Source organism: Lonchura striata, chromosome 3 (assembly GCF_046129695.1).
Source record: "Lonchura striata isolate bLonStr1 chromosome 3, bLonStr1.mat, whole genome shotgun sequence".
In the NCBI taxonomy this organism is placed as follows: domain Eukaryota; kingdom Metazoa; phylum Chordata; class Aves; order Passeriformes; family Estrildidae; genus Lonchura; species Lonchura striata.
Genome location: NC_134605.1, coordinates 9,246,291 through 9,266,877, shown reverse-complemented (window position 1 = coordinate 9,266,877; position 20,587 = coordinate 9,246,291).

Here is a 20,587-nt window from a genome sequence, read left to right as displayed (position 1 = left end):
AAAAGCCAGAAGATACCCAGCTATGATGTATGACACTGAAGGTAAATCACTGCAGATCTTGGGTGTCAGATACAGCTAGCTGATGTTCACAAGCTTGGGTCACAGAAAGAGGAGCAGGAAAGATGAACACAACAGAAGGTTTTTGTCAGCAAAAGTATAGGCCCTACATAACACCACAGGAAAACTGGACTCGTTTTTGTTGTACTTTTTGCTTTGGACTGCTTCCATAGCACAACAGGCCATTCCCATTTCTCATGCTTTAAGAAAAGGGGTATCTTTAGGGAGGTAGGAATTTCCCTAGGAATAACTGAAAGTCACTGGTACATTTTGAGATCATTAGCATTCAGGAGGCAATTTAAATGAGATGTTAACAAAACCTTAATTAACTTTTCCTGTAACTAAGCACCCCTTGCTGTTCTCCTGGCCTCTATCACTTATTTTAGTGTTAAAAGTTCCTCCACTGCTTTGTGGTAACAGATGGTGTCTATCAAATAGTCAAAATCTCAGCAAGTATCCCAAGGACTGAGAGGAGATCTCAAGCATTAAACCCCCAGGTTTCTCTAGTTCCTGATCCCTTAAAGCAGTGCTGTAGCACACCAGATGATCTGCAGGCTGTGCACAAAGCAGGACCTCAAATGCACTCTCAACAGTGGGCTATCCATGTAAATGCAAAAATATTCTGTTTTGATCTCCACAAGATACTCATAGACTCATTCAAACAACTCTCTCACTGGTCAGACCTCCTCTCCCACTGTAAGCACTGTGAGCAATGTAGGAGGAATCCATGACTCTCACCCATGCCAGGGGAAATTTATCCTCAGATAAATATGTATATGCAAAAATATGTCATGGCTTGCAGAGAGGAAATCCCATTGTCCTGGTTTTTAGCTCAAGCAAATTTCTTCTCAGTATCTGTTAAAGTGCTGTGTTTTGGGTTCAGAATGAGAATGGTGTTGATAACTCACTGATGCTCTGGGCTTTTTGCTAAGTTATGTTTATCCTGGGGCAAGGATGATTTTTTTCCCCTTGTCTCATGCTCTGCCAGTGAGGAGGTGTGCAAAAGAAACTAGGAGGGATCATAGCTAGGACAGGTGACCATAACTGACCAAAGTTCCACACCACAGAACATCACTCCCAGTATATAAACTAGTGGGACTTACCTTGAAGGGCCAGTCTGGGTTCAGGAAGGGGCTCTGGCATTGGTCAGCAGATGGTGAACAATTGTATTGTGCATTACTTGTTTTTTGACTTTTATTGCCAGTAGTATTATTTGCCATTATTATTGCATTTTACTTTATTTTCAATCATTAAGCTTATCTCAACATAGAGGTGTCACTTGGATTCTCCTCCCCATTCCATGGGGGTGAGTGAGGGGTGTTGAGTGAGCAGTTTTATGGTGCTTCATCTCCAGCTGGGTTTAAACCCAGGGCACACTTGCAAGCAAGAATATACATAATGAAAAAGGGAAGAATCAAGTCATGCTTGATCCATTTCTGTGGATACATAGATTAAAGTAGTGTCTATAAATTTAAGGACCTCTTTAAAATTTACATTGGGCTGCAATGTTTTTGGGGTTTTTTTCTGTATTCATAAGCCACTCCCTCTATTTGCTAAGTAACTTTGCACTTTCTGGACAGCTTCACTACATGTATTCTTAGCAGTCCTGCTTGTATGGCCCCAGGGAGGAAAAAAGGAAATTTCAGAGACTGATTCTCTTCTGGGTTACTCCACAATAACAGTTTGGGTTTGTAACTTGGGTTGCTGGATGCAGGAAATTACTTTTAGAGGCAACAGGGTTGAACTGACTGGTCTGATTCCCAGCTCTCTTACTTCAGCTTCACTACAGCACAACTATTTCAACCAAGCTTTAAAGTAATTTGTCTAAGAATAGTCAGGCTCAGTTTGCTATTTTACTAGAGCCTTCACACAAAGCATATGTGTTTGTGAAGTGTTTGAACACTGATTGCCACAGTAGCCTGCAAGAAGGCATTTCTATTGCACATTTGAGTTATACTTGAAATCTAGAAATATGATGAACATGGCAAATATTCTGGAGAAGGAAATTGATCTTATTATAATTTAAATTGGTATATTTTGCAAGGTGTTGCTTCCATTTTTCTCTCATCCAGCAGCATCGAAAATAGCATTCTTTAATGCTGGAATCAATTCTTGTGCTGTATTTATTGTATTGCCTGAGGAAAACTACCTTTTTTTTGCTGCTTATAGTGTTCTCAAAGAGTTTTCAGTCTGACCTTTTGATATTGGAATCCAGGCCAGAGATAAATTTGTCTACACAGTTTTATCAGGCTTTGCTGAAATATCTTTGACTTGTGAGTGTAACAGGTAAGTGTATTTGCCTTACACTTTTCAATCACACACAGCTCATCTTGAGAGCAGAATTCAGTCATTTGCACTCTAGTTTGTTGGGGTCACAGTCAGATGAGTATATCAGCCTTCATTTCAAACATGAAAGCACATTTCCAGTGTTCCTGGCTGTAAAGAAAAAACATGAAACCACGAGGTGTGTCGAATTAACACAGCAACATCTACTTGAGTCTGCAGAATTACCAAAGCAGACCATAGAGTGAAGCTTTGTTCTTTGTAGCTTTTCAATGGAGAATATGCTCTTTTCAGAGGAAAGGCTTTTCCCCCATGCCTCTGGCATACAGCAACAAGGTCTCAAAAGTGAAACAATTGTCATCTTTTTTCTTTGGAATTTAGAATGAAAACGTCAGGATTTCAGGTTCTTGTTGTGGGGAAAAAAAAAAAAAAAAAAAAAAAAAAAGGAAAAATAAATAGCTAATCATCTAAACTCTTTTCAGCCTCTACAATGATCTTCCCAGAAAAAAAAAAATATTGAAGCTTGAACTGGTCCACCTGTGTAAGTGTCCTAGTGAGAAGCCTCCCTGGGAAGAGCCCTGCCCCTTCCTATCTGTACTAAGAGGGCAAACGCCTCAGTGCCAACACTCTCCACCAGCTAATGGAAAGGGATGACAGATGCCTCTTAAAACTGCTTTTAGCTGCACTTCTCTCTGGCAATCAGGCCTTTATTCATTGCCGAGCAGTGGCAACTTGACAAGAGAATAGATCTGTAATGTCCCTTAGAAATAAGGTAGATGCAGAAGACAAACTGTGTTCAGACACGTCTTGGTGTTCAACCCCTGTCTGACCTAAGAGGAAATGTAAGTGTGAAGGAATCTCATGCAGCAGAAAAGTGACCACAAAGAACAAGAATCGTACCCTGCATCTCCAGAGACAAATAGGCAGAAGAAGTTTTTTTACCAAAGACCTGCTCAGGAAAGTGCAAGAGCAGTGACTCTCTCAAGGCACTACAAAAGATGATGACACATCCCTAGGCTGGCCAGGCACTGCGTGGGAGTAGCTTCATCACAGTCTAGTTTCAGCTTCCTCATGCACTTGGGCTGTTCGGTGGTATGTGTCTGTCTCTGAAGCCTTATTTATTCCTTTGAAATCTTTTCAAGGTAGTCTGCCACAGAATGTGTTTGTATAAAGGGATGAAAGTAGCAAATGTCCACATGAAAAATAAAGGTTAATCAGACACTTCCTATGTGAATCATCATTACACCCATACTTCCTGCTGGGATAATTAGGAAATTTGTTTAGAACACTGTGCTTCTTTTGATTTATTCCAAATCTGTAGTCAATTACTGACTAGAGATTACATACTGAGCATCTCTGTACTAAAATAGTTCTTAATCCATACCAAAAAATTTCAATTTGCTTTAAGGGAACTGAGGCTAAAGGACAAATTTGTTTATTTTATCTCTTTATTCTGCAGCCTGTTTTCTGATTTTCTTGTATCAATGCCATGAGATCGTGGTGTTGATTTGCTTGTATCTTATGTTGACATCTCTTGAAAAAGTGTATGACATTAAAGTTTGTCCATCAGTTTGCCATTGATAGCTGGGAGACACACGTGACTTTGAGCAGAATGTGTTGCCTTGAAGCTGAGTTCCTAAAAGTGAAAGAAACATCCCAAACTCCCAATCTTGGAGCTCATACTCCAAAGTGTTTTTTGGATTCCCAGTCACAGTCATCCCTCTTCAAGTCTGCTTGCAGAAATTAAACAAAAGGTACCTTTCATGATGAAAACAGAACAGGAAGGCCAGAAAGCTCTTTAGATCTGTTTATAGGCTTGGAAACCTAAATATATTTCTAGCTAAGGAATATTTACGTGAATACAACTAACCATATGCAATGATCAAGTACAGACAAATTCTTCTTGTCTCAAAAAAACAAAGGAGACTTCTCTGCAGAATCCATAGTGAAAAGGGCTGGTTAAGATGGGGATGTCCCTAGAGGTGTTCATGGCCAGGCTGGATGAGCCCAGAGCAACCTGATCTAGTGAGTGGCATCGCTGCCCATGGCGGGGAGGTTGGAACTCCAAAATCTTGAAGGTTCCTGCCAAACCAAACCATTTTGTGATTCTATAATTATCTCCAAGTAAATAATGAAGCTGACACTGCTGAATAGCCATTGGATTTCCAGCATTCAATTAGCATAAGATTTGGTGCATTCACTCAGCCTTCAAATCCGGCATTATTTAACTGCTTAAATGAGAAATATTATGTTTTTATGTTACTAGTTTAATGCAGCAAGCAAACAGAGATCAAAGTATCTTGAGAACTACATTTAATTATAATCGCCGCCACAAATGCCAGAGCAAGATGTGGCTCTGTCATAAAAGAAAACATAGTAAAACAATATTATGCAGTTTACAAATTCCATCAAACCACTGTACAAATAAACAATGCTACTGAATCACACAACAAATCATCTTACAATTAGGCCACACAAGACCATCTGGTTTGCAAACCAGCCTACAAGCCAAAGAGGAAAACTTTGAAGATAAATATTGCCATATGTGGAAGCCCAGGAAAAATATTGCTTACTAGCACAGAGCATCATTTTGAAATGTAATTCTCCGTGGGAATTGAAGATTTCTTACGGAGGCTAATATGTTTTGCAAGAAACCTCTCAAAATGGAAGCATAAGGTATTACAGATAGGCCCAGAGACTGCAAAGGAATGAAAAGCTTTTAAAGCAGCTGGATTTAGCCTGCCTGCTGCTTGAGTACCTAAGTTTAATTGGAAGTTGTAACATTTTGTCTGTCCAGGACATTTGTCTAGTTGCATAAGGGAAACATCCTGTTCTTTCTCAGTCAAAAGTGTACTGATAATGGAAAAAAGCAGAATTTGGTCTACATGAGCTTTAAATGGCTGAAGTAGCATTATTTTACCACTCCTTATTATACTGATAATCAGAGAGTCTTAGCATCCTGATGGAACAGTTTTGCAAAACTCAAGGTCTTCTAAAGATCAAGTTTTATCAAAGCAAACAGTTATTTGGAAAGTCTGTCTTCAAGACACATAATGGTTGTGCAGTTCAGGAGACTGGAATTCAGTATTCTTTAAAAACCAAGGCGCTGTGAGACACCTAAAAACAGACATCAACAATCAGTAAAGGTGTCTAAAATCTTCTCTCAAAGATGTTGGCAAAGGAACATGTTTTTTCTAAAGTCAGAGATATGTTCCTCCTTAATATTGGTGATTCAGGGTCAGGTCCTGAAGCATAAGGATCAGTAAAGGAGAATATTAAAAAAAGAAGCAAATCATAAAAACCACAAAAGCAACATCAGCCACTTATTCATCTGAACAAATTTTGATTAAAATAAAAAATTCAGAAGTGTTTCATTTGTTTGAAATCTCTATGCTGTTCTGCTGGTTTGTTCCTAATTTGTTTTGCTTTACACCATGAAAGACCGTGAACATTTGAAAAGGGTTTATCTTTCATGCTTTGAAACAAATAAATGGAAAAAAAAAAGTTGAAATATTAAAAGGGATAGTTTAGAACATTTATAGAATGATAAAATACACTTTAAACTGTATTGGTTTATATGTATTATATAGGGTATAAAATTGCTTGAAAGCTTATAATTGACATCTCTGGCTCGTTAAATGTTTTCTTTCTGTCACAGGTATTTCTCATAAAGTTGATCAAAGGTTTGGATTCTCCAGATCATGGCTCATATGTTAAGAATAACTCAGAAGTGCTGAAGTCACATTTTTATTCTTGCAGTGTTACTAATGAAATCTGTACTCTTGGTGCTGAGGTTTCAGAGATGGGTTTAAGCAAAGTTTTTACAAACTAAGAAAATACCTTTGAAAATGCAGCCCCCATTCCCAGTTTTCAGCCTCACAGCAAATGTAACATCCCTACAGTTATCCTGATTTAAATTTTTTCCCATCTGTGATGTCCAGTGCATCATCCTTTAAATAAGTGTTATAAAACTAATTGGGGTTGTAGAGCTTTTTTTTTCACTAGGATGTGAAGTTACACACAACTGTGTCACATCTCAAGCTGTCCTGATGCACACTCAGCTGGGTCTTTGTTTGCTGCATTAGTTCAGTCCAGTGATTTCAGGGGAGGTCTGATTTAAGTCAGCACATGCCTTGATGAAGCAGAAAGAGAAGCAAAAGTGGGTGTAGGTTTGGGGCACCAGATATATTCATATATCCATATATTCAATGAATGCTGCATGTCACAGAGAACACTCCTGTGCTTTATGAATATTACCAGCTCATGAGAGTATTTTGCTCTCTGAAGTTTCTCCTAAAGCTCCTCAGATTACAGGGTGGAAAAAACATGGCCTGCTCGAATCCAGCTATAACAATTGAGTCTTTTCTCAGGTTTGCTGGCTGGTGTCTTACATGGTTTGAGGTACAGTTCTTGCATTTTCAGGCTGTTTGCACTACATAGCCAACGCAGAATGGAAGATCTCTCCTTTTGGCACCACAGGGCAGCAGTTCTCATGGAGATTCAGAAGGTGATAGGCAAAGGTCTGCCAGTTTACATCATACATTCATCCCAGTTTTGTCAGAGTTATGCTGGTGATTGAAATTGTGTGCAAGCAGGCTCCAATTTGTGATCTTTGTGTTACTTAGTGCTTTTTTATTTCAGACAACAGCAGTTGTTTTGCCAGCATTGACAGGAACCCTAGACCTACATGGAGCAAGAAGAAGCCCTGATCTTTGCCCTTTCACTGAGGCAGAGCTAGCTCAAGCTGTGGAGAAAACCAAGGCAAGTCCTACCACTTAAAAGGATTTTCTCCCCAATGGTCTCAGGCTTTGACAGAGCAGCTCCAGCTTCTCCTGCTGGAGATGTGCTGGTGGCTAGGCATCAGCACTACCCTAGAGATGGCTTAAAACAACTGTGAGTCACAGAGAGTTTTGGATGGCAAATTTGGAAAGGATGTGCTGGGTAGGGCAGGGAAAGGCAGGGAAGGGCAAGAAGGGTGCCCATGGCTGGGACAAAAGGCACTTATGTTCACTTTATGCTTCTTGCTCTTTTGTCTGCCTGTCTCCTGGTATTTCCACCAGAGCACAGGCTACAGCCCTTAGCCTGCAAACAGTCAGAAAGCAAGGTGCCTCCTCCCAAGTGCCTGGATTTTGTCTGAAATGTGAGCAGGAGATGCAGGAGATGAAATCTCCCTCATCCTTGCTGGGGCCTGTCTCTGCAGCTGATTTTGAACAGCACTGAGTCATGGCAAAAAACATCATGAACTCCCTGAAGCCAAAGAAATCCTTGCCAGCATCCCAAAGGGGATTCCCAGCCACCTCACTCTTGTGCAGTGCCTCTGGCATCCAGTGGCTTGCCCGGATTTATATATTTATTTATTTGCTTTATTCACCTCTGTTTTGTCTGGAAAAGACTTATCTGTTTCTCCTCCCGGCTCAGGTCTTTCTTTCAGCTCCTGCCAAATCCAAGGGCCACTGGTTTTGTGAGCCTCTTTGGAGGAGAAGCCATCCCTCTCCCTTGTCAGCTTGGCCAGCAGCCAGCTCCTGGGAGGTGACCAGGACCTTTGAGGAGAAGGATGCAGTGCCACAGCTGGAGGGAGAGACATCAGGTAGGAGATATGATATTTGGCACCCTGCAAAGGCTGTGGGGCTGAAGTACCACCCTGGGATGTGGCTTTAGCCCTGGGCTCATCTTTCAGTAGCCCCTTCTCACACAGGGGTGATGAGAAAGGCAAATTGGATGGAGAGAGGAGGAAAAGTGATGCTCAGTGGCACCAGGAAATTTTGCCAGGCTGTTAATGTGGCCCTTAGCACCTGGCATGTGTAGGCTTAGCACTGCCACAGAAAGCTTCTTTCCCCCTTGCCAGCAGAGCCATTCTGGCTGGGAAAAGACTCTAAACTGCTGCCACATCAGGCCACTGTCATCCATGGAAACACTACTGTCATCCATGGAAACGCACCAGCTTGATTCATCTCGGTATTTTCATCTGTGCCTCACTTGGAGAGCTGCTGCCCAGCTAGCATGTCCAAGGAGAGGGGCCGATGGGTGGCTCACCCCTGGCAGTCACACCAGGGGGAAGGAGTGGACCCTTCGTCAGTTTTTGGGGTGTCTGAGGTTGGCAGGGGCCCGGTTGTGCTCCCAGCACAGGCTCAGAGCCAGCAGGTGTGGGGGAGAGCCTCGGCAGCATCGGCAGCACCGCCGAGACCCAGCGCCCTTCACGGCGGCTGCACGCGCAGCGCTGTCCTGACATTAAATAAATAGCAAAAAAGAGATGGAGAGAGAGAGTGAAACGTACACCCTCCATTTCACACAGTGTCCAGAAAGCCTGGCTGTCAGCATCCCGCTGGACTCCCTCCAGACAGGTATTCATTACATAGATTTGACTTTTTAAATACGATAGAAATGAGAACTGCAAACTTAATATGTTTTTCTTCTTGGGAGATGAGGGGGCAGGAGGGAGGGGAATAGCATTTACCTCATAATTTCCCTTTCTCTTCCCCCCTCTGTGTAAGCCACATTATTCTTTCTGCAAAGGTACTTGGGGAAACTTGCTAAAATTTTCCCTCATGCTTGAAATTTACTTACCCTGGGTAACAGGAAATGTGGTGTCTTGTGATGTAGATTGTTATACCAGATGGTAATCTTAGCACATGCTATTTGTGTAGATCTGCGGTGTAAGTGAGTCATCATTCGTAGCTGACCTTCACTGCTGTGAAAATACTTCTTTCAATAATAACAACAACAATGACAATAACAATAACAAACAGCATTTCGGCCTGGCACGAGGACAAGGGCGGCTGTGCAGCAGGGACGGTGGGTCCTGGGCTCTCTGCAGAGCACGGTTACAATCCCTCTGGAGCAGGGTCCAGGCCTCCTTACGAGTCTTTCCATTGGCTCTGCTGAGCCCTGGATCAAGCCCAGGTCGTGTTGCATCACATTTCTTTACAGCCTCCTGACGTTCCCCTCTCTGCACTCCTCTGTTGACAGAAAGCACTTGCCCTTTTTCTGCCACAGAGGAAGAGGCTCAGCCCCATAAGCGGCCCTAAAGAATGTGACCATGTCTTTCCCAGCATGCTGACTTTAGCAGAAAGAGAAAACTGTGAGACGCATCACCTCTGAATCGAAATTATACTTGCAATTTCCTCAGCTTAAAAAGGAGTATTTTTACCTGAGACAGGTAACAAAACCCATTGATATTTCAATTGCTTTTCTGGAGCCTCCCATAACATCTCTAGCGGCTCAGCCTTTCTTATCCCTTTTTGTTGTCTGCATAGATAATTCTGAATACAGGTTCCTACTTCAGCAAATGTGCAGATCTAAGCCCAGATCCTGCAAGGACTCTACTGGTGCAGGATTGAGCTCATAAATTGAAATTACAGTTGTTATTAGTAGTGCCACTGCAGTCCTTTAGAAATCCAGACATAGTATTTGACTCCAGCGTTTCCTGCAGCAATGAATTCCACTCTGGGAAGAAGCATTTCCTTTCATTTTCCTGAAGTTGTCCTTCTACAGTGGGATTTAAGACAAAGATTCATTTTTCTTTCCATTAAAATTAAAATACTGGATGCTAGCAGAAAGTGGTTTCTGGCTCTTTGTAAATATCAAAACCTCAGACCTTACTAGCTCTGATAGCTTTCCAGAGCTATTCTTCCAGGCATTTCAGCATCTCCTTCACTGTGTCCTAGGAAAGAGGGCGAGAGTTTCAGACCAGGGTACACATTCTGCTTAGAAAGTTGTTTGATAAAATAAATAAAGCATTTAAGTAAGGAGAGCCCAGAAGCCTATCATATGTCAAACTTTTCAAAACCAATTACAACTCACATCTGATAGAGTGAAAATCACACTGGCAATTAGATCAAGAATGGCTGATTAAATTCCTCAGGCTCCCCAAATCACAACGCCAGTATTTGTTTCAAAGACCTTATAATTACTGTATTTAAAAGGCTGTTATTCAATACTCTCCACTAACTCTAAATTGCTCCTGATGTCAGCTTGAGGTACATGAAATCCTGCCTATGGCATATGCTATGGCTGATCAGTGCACATGACCCTCATGGCAGCGTGCATATCAATTGCTTTGTACTAATCTTCTCAAAGATCAGAGGAGATGGATATTGTAGAAGAGGCAGTAGGTCTGACTAAAAGCCTATTAAATCAGTGGAAAAACTGGATGTTAATGGACTTTAGATCAGGTCCTTTGTGACTGATTTTACTGGATCACCATTGCAGTAAAAATGCTTCTTTTCTCATGCTGAACTGTACTTATCTCCCAACCAAGGGAGTATAAGTGACACATACATTCATCTTAACCTACTCCACATTTTTCAGATGCCCTTATGAGTGGACCAAGCAAGCAGGAACTAGCTGCAAAACAAAATTTTAAAAATTACTTTGGAGTGCTGTGAAATCATGTATTTTTTTTTTTTGCAACCTGTCTTGTTCAGAAGAATGTTGTATTTGTTACACTGTCCTGCTGGTAGCAATGATAAAGTGGTTTAAAATTGAAGTCCATTTTCTTGCTCTCACATGCAGTATATGCAGCCCTTGTAAAAGACAGAAAAATTCCTGATGTTTGAAAAAGTTGCTTCTGGTGCCAAAGCAGACAGAAAACGTCTATGCTCCTGTAGAAAAGCAAGGGGAATAAAGCTGTTTCTAAGGGGATAAATGTCTCTCGTATTTCCTATTCCCTGTTACTTTGGTTACTGTTACTTTTAAACATTCCTAGCATTTTGCACATAATAAAAAAATGGCAAAATCCCTCTTCATTTCTAGACACTATGTTCAAACCAAAGCGGTTTGTGTCAAAGAAAAGTGTTAAGACCAAACTCCATCCCATTCCAGTATAGCAACCCATCCTAGGTGAAGCTCTTGCTACTCTGCTTTTTGAAGGAAGGAGATACAAAAAGAAAACAAAAATGAGAATAAAAATTGTGCAAGAAGAAGGACTTGAAAAACATAATCATAAGACCCAGTGACCAGCCCATTATCTTTGGTCTTATAATCACCATTGACTGCATTTCTTCCTTCTGTGGTTTGGTGCAGGATGTAGGTCCCGTGTATGGCCATGCTATGACATAAGAGAGGGCTCAGCTGTGGGTAAGTGTGACTGTCACAGCAGTTATTCCTTGCATCCAGCCACCATCACCTCTTCTCCTCTACTGCCACTCTTTCCCCCTAAACTGTTTCTCAGAGAAGCAAACCAGCAGGCAGCCCTGTCCCCATACCACAAACCAGTGTGTCCATATCAGGGCAAAGAGCTTACCACTAGGAACATTTCCTGCTGGAAGCTTTCATAGCTGTCCTGCAGCTTGTGTTTCTTTCATTTATTTGGGGATCTGTTTTCAGCTTGGTATCTATCTGTGCTCTACCTAGGGCAGAACAAGAGTTTATTGGCTATCTGATTTTTTTTTTTTTCCCATAAGCATTGCTCATCAGTGCCCCTAGGTTTGTGTTTTGCAGGATAGACTGCATGGGATTTCATTTGTACTTTAATAACCTAGTAAAATGACTGAGAGCTGCTACTATAGGTTTGCTCCTCCTGAAAGAATTTTAGCTTTCATTAAATAGTAGCATCTGTGGATTTTTTTTTTTTTTTAATGCAAAAAACTCATTATTTGTTTTCCTCAAAGTGTTACATAGAAAACACCCCTGGCTGAAGTATCTACAAATATGCCATTCTCTGATGTTCCTCATTTGTCTGTCATTAGTAATATCCTTTAGTAACCTCTGGCTAAGGCATTTTTCAGATATGCAGTTCTTTTGGTAACTTATTTACTCAGGACAGTTTAATTCAGAGGCAACATCTGGATTTTCATGGAAGCCAGCCTTACAGCTTAGCTGACTGAGGTATCACAGAGGTCAAGAGAACTGCCTGTGGTGATACTTTAGCTGCCATTGAACTTAGGACCTTCCTGCCTCCAAAACACTGTGCTGCAACTGTCAGACTCTCTCATCAAAAATCATATTCCTGGGGATGATCTTCTTTCCTTGGGCCCTGATTACATCCTTCCTTTTTCATGGTCATTTTTAGGCCAAATTTATCTCTTCACTCTATCAGCCCTGCAGCACTGTCTTAAGAAATATTGCTTTTGCTCTGCATTTGCTTCCAAATCACATTTCAGTGTTTTCTTCAGATAACAGACAAGGTTTGAAAGTGTTCTTTTGGCCCTTGTAAAATGATTTTCTATTCCATGCATATTTCTAAGATGCTCAGGTATTTCTTCATCTGTGATCATCTTGTGAAATCATGTCTTGTTCAGAGTTTTTTGAAGCCATAAAAGTCCATACAAAACAAAACAAAACTGTATTGTCTTCAGCTATTGTTTGTGTGTTAATTAGACATCTCTTTGAACAAATGGTGTGAACTCTTTAATAAACTTGTAATGAAAGAAATATTCAAAGACTCAGTGATTAATGAGCAGATGTTAACAGGCAGTGCAAGCTTATGGGAAGCCATTTCTAATAGTGATGTCAACAGAGAACAATTCACAGACATAATTACTAAAAAATTATCAGAGACTTCCTTGTCAAGTATTTTGTATGTTTATAAAGCTGTTGGTGACTCATTTTAAGCAGTCTGGGAGACTTATTTGATTTGGAATCGGGGTTTTATTATAGCTTAGCTGTTATGTAATAGTTTACTCAGACAGAATGGTCAGCTATTCTTCCATCTCAGCCTAGCCCTTATGTGTGCACTGAGATTCCTTGTAATTCTTTCAACAAATCATATCTAAATACTTTTCCATACTTTGGAAATACAGTTCTCGTTAAAGCTGAGTAGTAGAGCAGCCCTTTGCTTAATTACCCATTAGATTGTCTGCCATCCACCATAAAGTTCAAATGCTGCAGTATTAGCCACCCTGTGCTGCTCAATTCCCTGTTCCATGTGCAGCAGCTCTCTCTGACATGCAAGCAGCCTCAATAAATTTTGTCTGTGTTTGTTTTAGAGGCAATCTCATAGCAGCCAGAGTGCTGCCATTTATGAAAGGCAGGTGCAATCACTAATTTCTTAGGTTACAGCACAAACTGCAATTAATGTTGCCTGTCTCTCCAGTGTCATTAATGTTGAAGCAAAATAATCTGGATGTAATTTTCTCACTGGCGCTAAAATGACATTTCAGTGAATCCACAAGTTTCTTTTTCCAAGACATTCCAGTGCAATCAGCTATAGAATTACCTTTTTCTTTGGTTGCTTACTGTCATTCCTTCAGATGAACTCCCAAACTTGGAATGTTGAAAAAGGCAAGTACATCTGTCCTCAATTCCTGGCTTATCTCCAGGACACTTTGAGGATTTTATGTAGCTGAGATGAAGCTGGTATTAGTAGAAAGCACTGAGATTTTTGGACGCTAATACAGAGTTGTTGTTTTGATTTCTGTGTATCTGGTAGTGACAAGCTGTGGCAGATGAAAAATGCCCGTCAACATCATATTTAGATTTGCATTACCAAATTGTGCTTGGTGTTGCCAACAAAGATAGTTTTGGGCCACTGCTCTGTAAAATCTCTGTAGCAGACTGTTGGTACCTCTTTGCATAATTTCATGTTTTCTGATCTGCAAATATTACTTAAATGAAATTAAAATTGTCAGCTGTGGTCAAACCTGACACAATTTCCTGGAGTAATATTTTGCTGTGCAATCACAAAAGCTTATCAATGCAAACAGGTTTTGTAAGCAACTTAGATCATAATTGTTTTTGGGCAGAAATAGCCTATATTTTTAATATACACAGCCACCCAGCTGCTTTTTGTGCAGATGAGGCCCTAGTGCACATTCTCAGCTTTCAAGGAACTTCAGAAAGATTTGTCAGGAAAAACACCTTCCTAGAGATGGCACTGGTGGTTTGGTACTCCAGATGTCAGAGTGCTCATCAGCACTGTGGAAGGGACTATTGCAACAGGGAGAAGAGATGTCAGAGTTTGACCCAATCCTACTCTGTATGGAAACTCTTCTGTGTCTTAGAGAAGAAATGCCTTAAGGAGTTTGGCTTCCAAGGGTCCCTAGGAGCTATAAGGAGCTGGGTGCCTAAAACCCACTTCACAAATGCTCTGGGAGCAAGAATGAGCAAAGGACTTTTGTGGCTGGAAGGAATTTTTAAGGGAACTGCAGCTTTCTAGGAGATGATGGAGGTATTTTAATCAGGAAGCCAGTGGATGAAGTGTTGTTATCAGATGTATGGGTAGATCTTAAATTGCTCCTCTTATATTGGGACACCTGATCTTGTATTTTTCGCTTGCTTGTTTTACTTTTACTACAGCCCATATGGCTCTGGTCCGGGGAAGATTGCCTCTCCTGGAGGAATTTTGACAGCAGATACAAAACTAGAGGGTTTCTAATCACCTTGATGACCTGTCACTGCTGCAGAAATTATTCTGAATAAGTTTTATAAGAGGTGGTTCAAAAACTGAGAACTGGAAAGAGCCATTTGCATCTCTCTCTTTCAAATTCTTTAGTCAGAACAGACAATGTGACACCCTGAACCACCCCATTCCCAAACTTCCTTGGCTCTGGACTACACACAGCTCTCTTGTGCCAAGGAGAGGGTTTCTGCCAAAACAGAAACAGGTTCTGGCTCCCTTTTGCCTTCAGATAATTCATTCCAATCTGGTAACACAACTACAGCCCTTTGGGCTTGTGTTGAACACCATACTTCTGCAAATATATCAATGTCAAATAGAGATAGGACAGCAGAGACACACTGCAGTTCTTTCTCTTTGTCACTGTTTCTGCAGCATTACTGGGGAGATGTTTATCTGAACAACACCTGTCCTGGAAAACAGGATAGTGCCAGGATATTGACCTGGGAAAACAATTCAGTACAGAAAAACTGCCATACTTTTTCAGGATTCCTGTCAGCGTGGAAGACTTGTAAAGCCTTATGGGGGCATCCAGAAGCATGTGTTACATAAAGAAGTACCTTCAAAATTTGGATAAATGATGCAAAAATAAGACTTACAAGGCTGGGAGACCTCCTGCCTTTCCTGCTGTGTTCAGCTGAGGAGCTCCCTTTCCCAGGCTTCAGGCCACATGGGATGGCAAGATGGCCTTTGCAGCAGCCTTGGCAAAACAGAAGCACATGGTGGGTCAAAGCATATTTGCAGAGATCCCTCTTCACCAGCCCTGAAATCCCCCAGATCACAGACGAGTGGAAATTAAGCAGTGTGAATATCTCCCTCACCAAGAGCGAGGCCTGGCCCTGTGCCGTGGTGGGATGGGCACATTGGGTGGTTTGAGGTGAGTTCCTGCAGGAGCTGAAGCGACCCAGCTGGGCAGCCCCAGGGACAGAACATTCTCAACTCTGTGTCCTTCAATGGCAATACCATCTGAGATGGAAAATTTGAAAATGGACAAGAACATTTAAAGGGTAAAATGTTATTTTAAGCACACAGTGTTTTCTAAACTATTTACGTATCTAAGCTATACTCATTTCTGGCATGATCAAGCAAGGTACCAAAGCCTATATTTAAGCATGCAAGAACTCTCATCAACTTCCTATTACATGGTCAGCATTGAGTATCATCATGAAATGCATTCCTCAATTCATGCCTTTAACTGGCTTTAGAAAGCCCATCTCTACACTGCTGAATTGCAGGTGAGTCATTCAATACAGCCCAAGCAAGTTAAATCTGTAATATTCATATAAATAGTAATCATCACCTTTGATAGATCTTTTAATTATAAAAATATTCTGTTTTTTTTTTTTTATTGAAAGGTGTAAACAGCATGAAGTTTGGTGAATTCTAACAGCAGAAATATTTAGGGGTATAAAAGAGGTGGAGGGAATGACTCATGTATGTATAGCTCTGAACACCATAATTTTTGAAGTGACTTTTGGATAGGAAAGTTAAAATTGTTACCAAAACAATAAAATTCAGGGCTGGTTTCATTTTGAAAACCTTTGAAGTAACTCCCTTTTATATATTTTAATGTTTTTAAATCTTCACCAAGACCTTTTGTACATTTATTTTCAATTGTTTTTTGTCAGAAAAATTGTGGTGAGCTATAAGCATGTGTATGTAAAATGAGCAGTAATAAAATAACATTGTAAAATGCAAAGCAACCTGAACAGCAGGTACTTTCCAGAAGTGTTTTTGTTACTTTTTGCAAGACATGCTTGGAGGAAAAATGAGTATTGCAGTGTCCAAATGGCTAAAAAAGCAGACCCAGTAAATAAACCCTGTTTTGGACTGTTTGTATCTAGCTGGAGACTCCAGAGCAGAGAAGGGAGGTGCTCTGCACAGGGACTGCTTGAACTTTGTAAAAGGGAAAAGAAGCTTTGGGGGTATCCTGTGCCACAGAAAGAAATGTGTGTCAGAGCTGTATGTGTCTGTATATTTATGTGGTGTGTGCGGGTGAGAGAGAGGGTCCTGGAAGCAGAAACTAAATGAGGGATGTGGTCCTGGAAAGAGAAAACTAGGGAAAGGCCAAAGAGCATTGCTGAGCTGGATCCAGCCCTGGGACATCACTCCAGCCAAGGAAGCTGTGAGTTAGACTTTTTTTTTTTACATGTACATTTTTTTATTACATTCTGAGTAATTTCCCACAACATTCCACATTTTTGAGCCTTTTCAGAAGGGGAAAGGGAGGGAAGCTTGAGAAACATCAGAACTTTTGTTTTTTTTCCTTTTTTTGAGAAATTCCAGATCTCTTGAGAGCATAAAGCATTTTTAAGGTTCCTTACCCGTATTTAAAAAGCTAATGATGACATAACCAAATAGACTATAAAGGAGCAGCAGCTGCTCAGTGAGAAGAAAACCGCAGGGGGCAGATCCTCTGCTGGCGATCGCTGGTGAAATTAGAGGCAGCCTGACAGATGTCAGCAGCTGGATGTTCCCGGCGATCAATAGAGGCTCGGAGCGCCGCTCCGCCAGGCTGCGGGGAGAGCGGAGAGGGGCACGGGGGGCACAGAGGGGCACGGGGGGCACAGAGGGGCACGGGGGGCACAGAGGGACACAGGGAACACGGAGGGGCACAGGGATCACAGAGGGGCACGGGGAGCGGAGAGGGGCACGGGGGGCACAGAGGGGCACGGGGGGCACAGAGGGGCACGGGGGGCACAGAGGGACACAGGGAACACGGAGGGGCACAGGGATCACAGAGGGGCAGAGGAGGCACAGAGGGACACAGGGATCACAGAGGGGCACAGGGAGCAGAGAAGGGCACAGGGGGCAGAGAGGGGCAGGGGGAGCACAGAGGGGCAGGGGGAGCACAGAGGGGCACAGGGAACACAGAGGGGCACAGGGGGCACAGAGGGGCAGGGGAGCAGAGAGTGGCACAGGGAGCACAGGGGGGCACAGGGGGCACAGAGTGGCACAGGGAGCACAGAGGGGCACAGGGGGCAGAGAGGGGCACGGGGAGCAGAGAGGGAAACAGGGATCACAGAGGGGCACAGGGGGTACAGAGGGACATAGGGATCACAGAGAGGGGCACAGGGGACAGATGGGGACACAGGGAGCACAGAGGGGCACAGGGAGCAGAGAGGGGTACAGGGAACACAGAGGGGCACAGGGATCACAGAGAGGGGCACAGGGGGCAGAGAGGGGCAGGGGGAGCACAGAGGGGCACAGGGAACACAGAGTGGCACAGGGAGCACAGAGGGGCACAGGGGGCAGAGAGGGGCACGGGGAGCAGAGAGGGAAACAGGGATCACAGAGGGGCAGGGGGAGCACAGAGGGGCATAGGGATCACAGAGAGGGGCACAGGGGACAGATGGGGACACAGGGAGCACAGAGGGGCACAGGGAGCAGAGAGGGGTACAGGGAACACAGAGGGGCACAGGGATCACAGAGGGGCACAGGGAACAGAGAGGAGCACAAGGAGCAGAGTGGGGCACAGGGAGCACAGAGCAGCACAGGGATCACAGAGGGGCACAGGGGGCACAGAGGGCCCCGTGCGGGGCAGGCAGGGGTAAAGCACATCCCAAACACATTTCCAACACAGCCTCCCTGCTGCGGGAAGCCGGGGGCAGCCGCCGCCCCGTCCTGCCGGCCGGCGCGGAGCATCCCGCAGCGCGCCCCTGCCCCGCGCCCCGGCGGGGCCGAGTCGTTCACCGCGCACACAGCAGCGGTGCCCATAGCTGGGTTCTGCTTCGGTCCTTTTTGCCGCCTGCGATAATTATTTTTATTATTTGTCGTTGTTATGGTATGTGTTTTTAGTTTGGTCTTACTGTTTTCACTTCTAAGAAGAGCTGGGGAAGGGTTACAACCCGGGGGTGCTGATGGTAAAACTCACTACATAATTTCTGAGTACTGTGGGAGATACATCCTCCCATCATAACATTTTTATGGCAAGTTTAATGTTCGGCTCATCTGGAATAAGCTGTGAGAGCCACACTACAGGAAGCTGTCAGGGTTACTGCCGATTTTTTATTCTCTTTGGAGAAGAAGAAAACACAGGCTTCTGTCCTCAGTGGATTCTGTGATTTGTGAAGCACTGAAAAAGATCAGATTTCTGCAGAAAAGGAATATCCAATGGGTAATTATTTGTGCCAATTCCAGTTCAAACATAAGCCTTTCTTATACAAATAGTTCATGGCAGAGCAAGAGGTATTAAGAGGGATGTGAGCTGTAACCAGAGTGGAGGGAATGCTAATATTTTGTCCGGACTGGGGTTTGGGAGGTGGGTTTATTGCTGTTTAGAATAAGAATCGAGAAATTCTGGAACAGTACTGTGCTTTATTTTTGTTCTGTTGTGAAATTCCATCCTTACAGCTCTGTCTTTTTGTCCACACAGGAAACCCATTTTCTTTTCCAAATGGGCTAGACTCTGCATTTTATATGCTCCCCCACATTGTGGGCACTGCAAAATGGTACCAACCCGAGAAGGCTGCACTGCCCAACCCTTTGCAAGCAAACTAATGGCGGGATGAAAAGGTGGGGAGGAATTTATTACTTCTTTTTAAGTGTTTCAGCCTCTCTCTTCTGCCACATGGAGCACAGGAGGGGGCAGAGACATACTTCTGAGCCCCCCCCCCTTTGTCCCCCCCCCTTCCCCGCCTCCTCTCTGAAGACTTGCTCCTGTGTTCCCTGGAGCAAAGAGGCTGTGATTCTTGGCAGACTTCATGTCAGCTACTCAGGTCAGGGGGAAGTCATTACTTCCTCCTCCCACACTGCTCAGTCGTGTTAGGTTAGGACAAGACTTTGCAAGACGTTGCCCAATGTTTGCAATGTGTCTTTCCCATAAAGGAAGAAACTGAAATGCGTCATAAAGCTTAAAATTCCAGAAAATGAAGCTGCTTCATTGATAGGTGAAAATGTACCAAAATATAGCAAATAAGGAATTTGAATATAGTTGTGGTTACAGCTGTCATCTCTGGGAATGGGGAGAAATTGAATTCTCCTCTTGACCACACCTCAGGCTTGGATTTTTTGATTAGGCTGAGATGCTGTCTGTCTTTGTTGTTGTTATTGCCCTTATATTTCAATAATTTTGGGGTAATTTTCTTGTTAGATTCAAAAACTTTTAATGATAGAAGGGCCTTTATTTTCCCACCTGAAAAGAGATTACCCACCTGGGCAGGAGAAATGGGAGGCTTTCCTGGCTGCTGAGTGCCTTTGTCATAAAGCAGCCCAAGACAGTACATAGACCCTCAATATTGTTGTAAGGCTTTATTTATTAAATACAAATGACAGCAGTAAAACTACAATGAGAATCTTTTTTCACATAAATAACATTGGGATCTCGGCTGACATATTTAAAGGAAAAGAGAAAAAATGGGCAGGCTAGTGGAAATATTACTGAGCCTTCTGTCCCTAACCTATTTCTCTTAGATAATTGCATTTCCCATTAATACATAATTATTACTATCTACTATCTATTAGAAGAACTTAGTAATCTAGCAGTCTTTTATTTCTTATCACTATTGTGAGTAATGCAAGGTCCACAAGGAAGGACAACAATGGGAAGAGCACACAGAACTCAGCTAGGGAAACACAGGTTGCCTACTATGGAAAGGGAACCCTGCAGTGGCATCATGATCACTGTAGACTCCTTCCCTTCAAAAAGAAAATCCCCATCTTATCAGTTAATAAAATTGTATAAGCTTGGTAATTTCACCACCTACCCCTTCTACCCTTAGAAAGTAGTGGAAGCCAAATGGGCTTTACAGTATGGTGGCCTAAATCCCTTCTCCCAAAATTCCCCTCTCCTTCCCCACCATCTTAAAGGAAAATTCTGGGTCCTGGCACAATATCAGACAGCAGACAGCTAAGCAAACACCCAGATGCTGCAGAGCATCACTGGTGGCAGCACCTGCTGCAGAGGAATTAGCA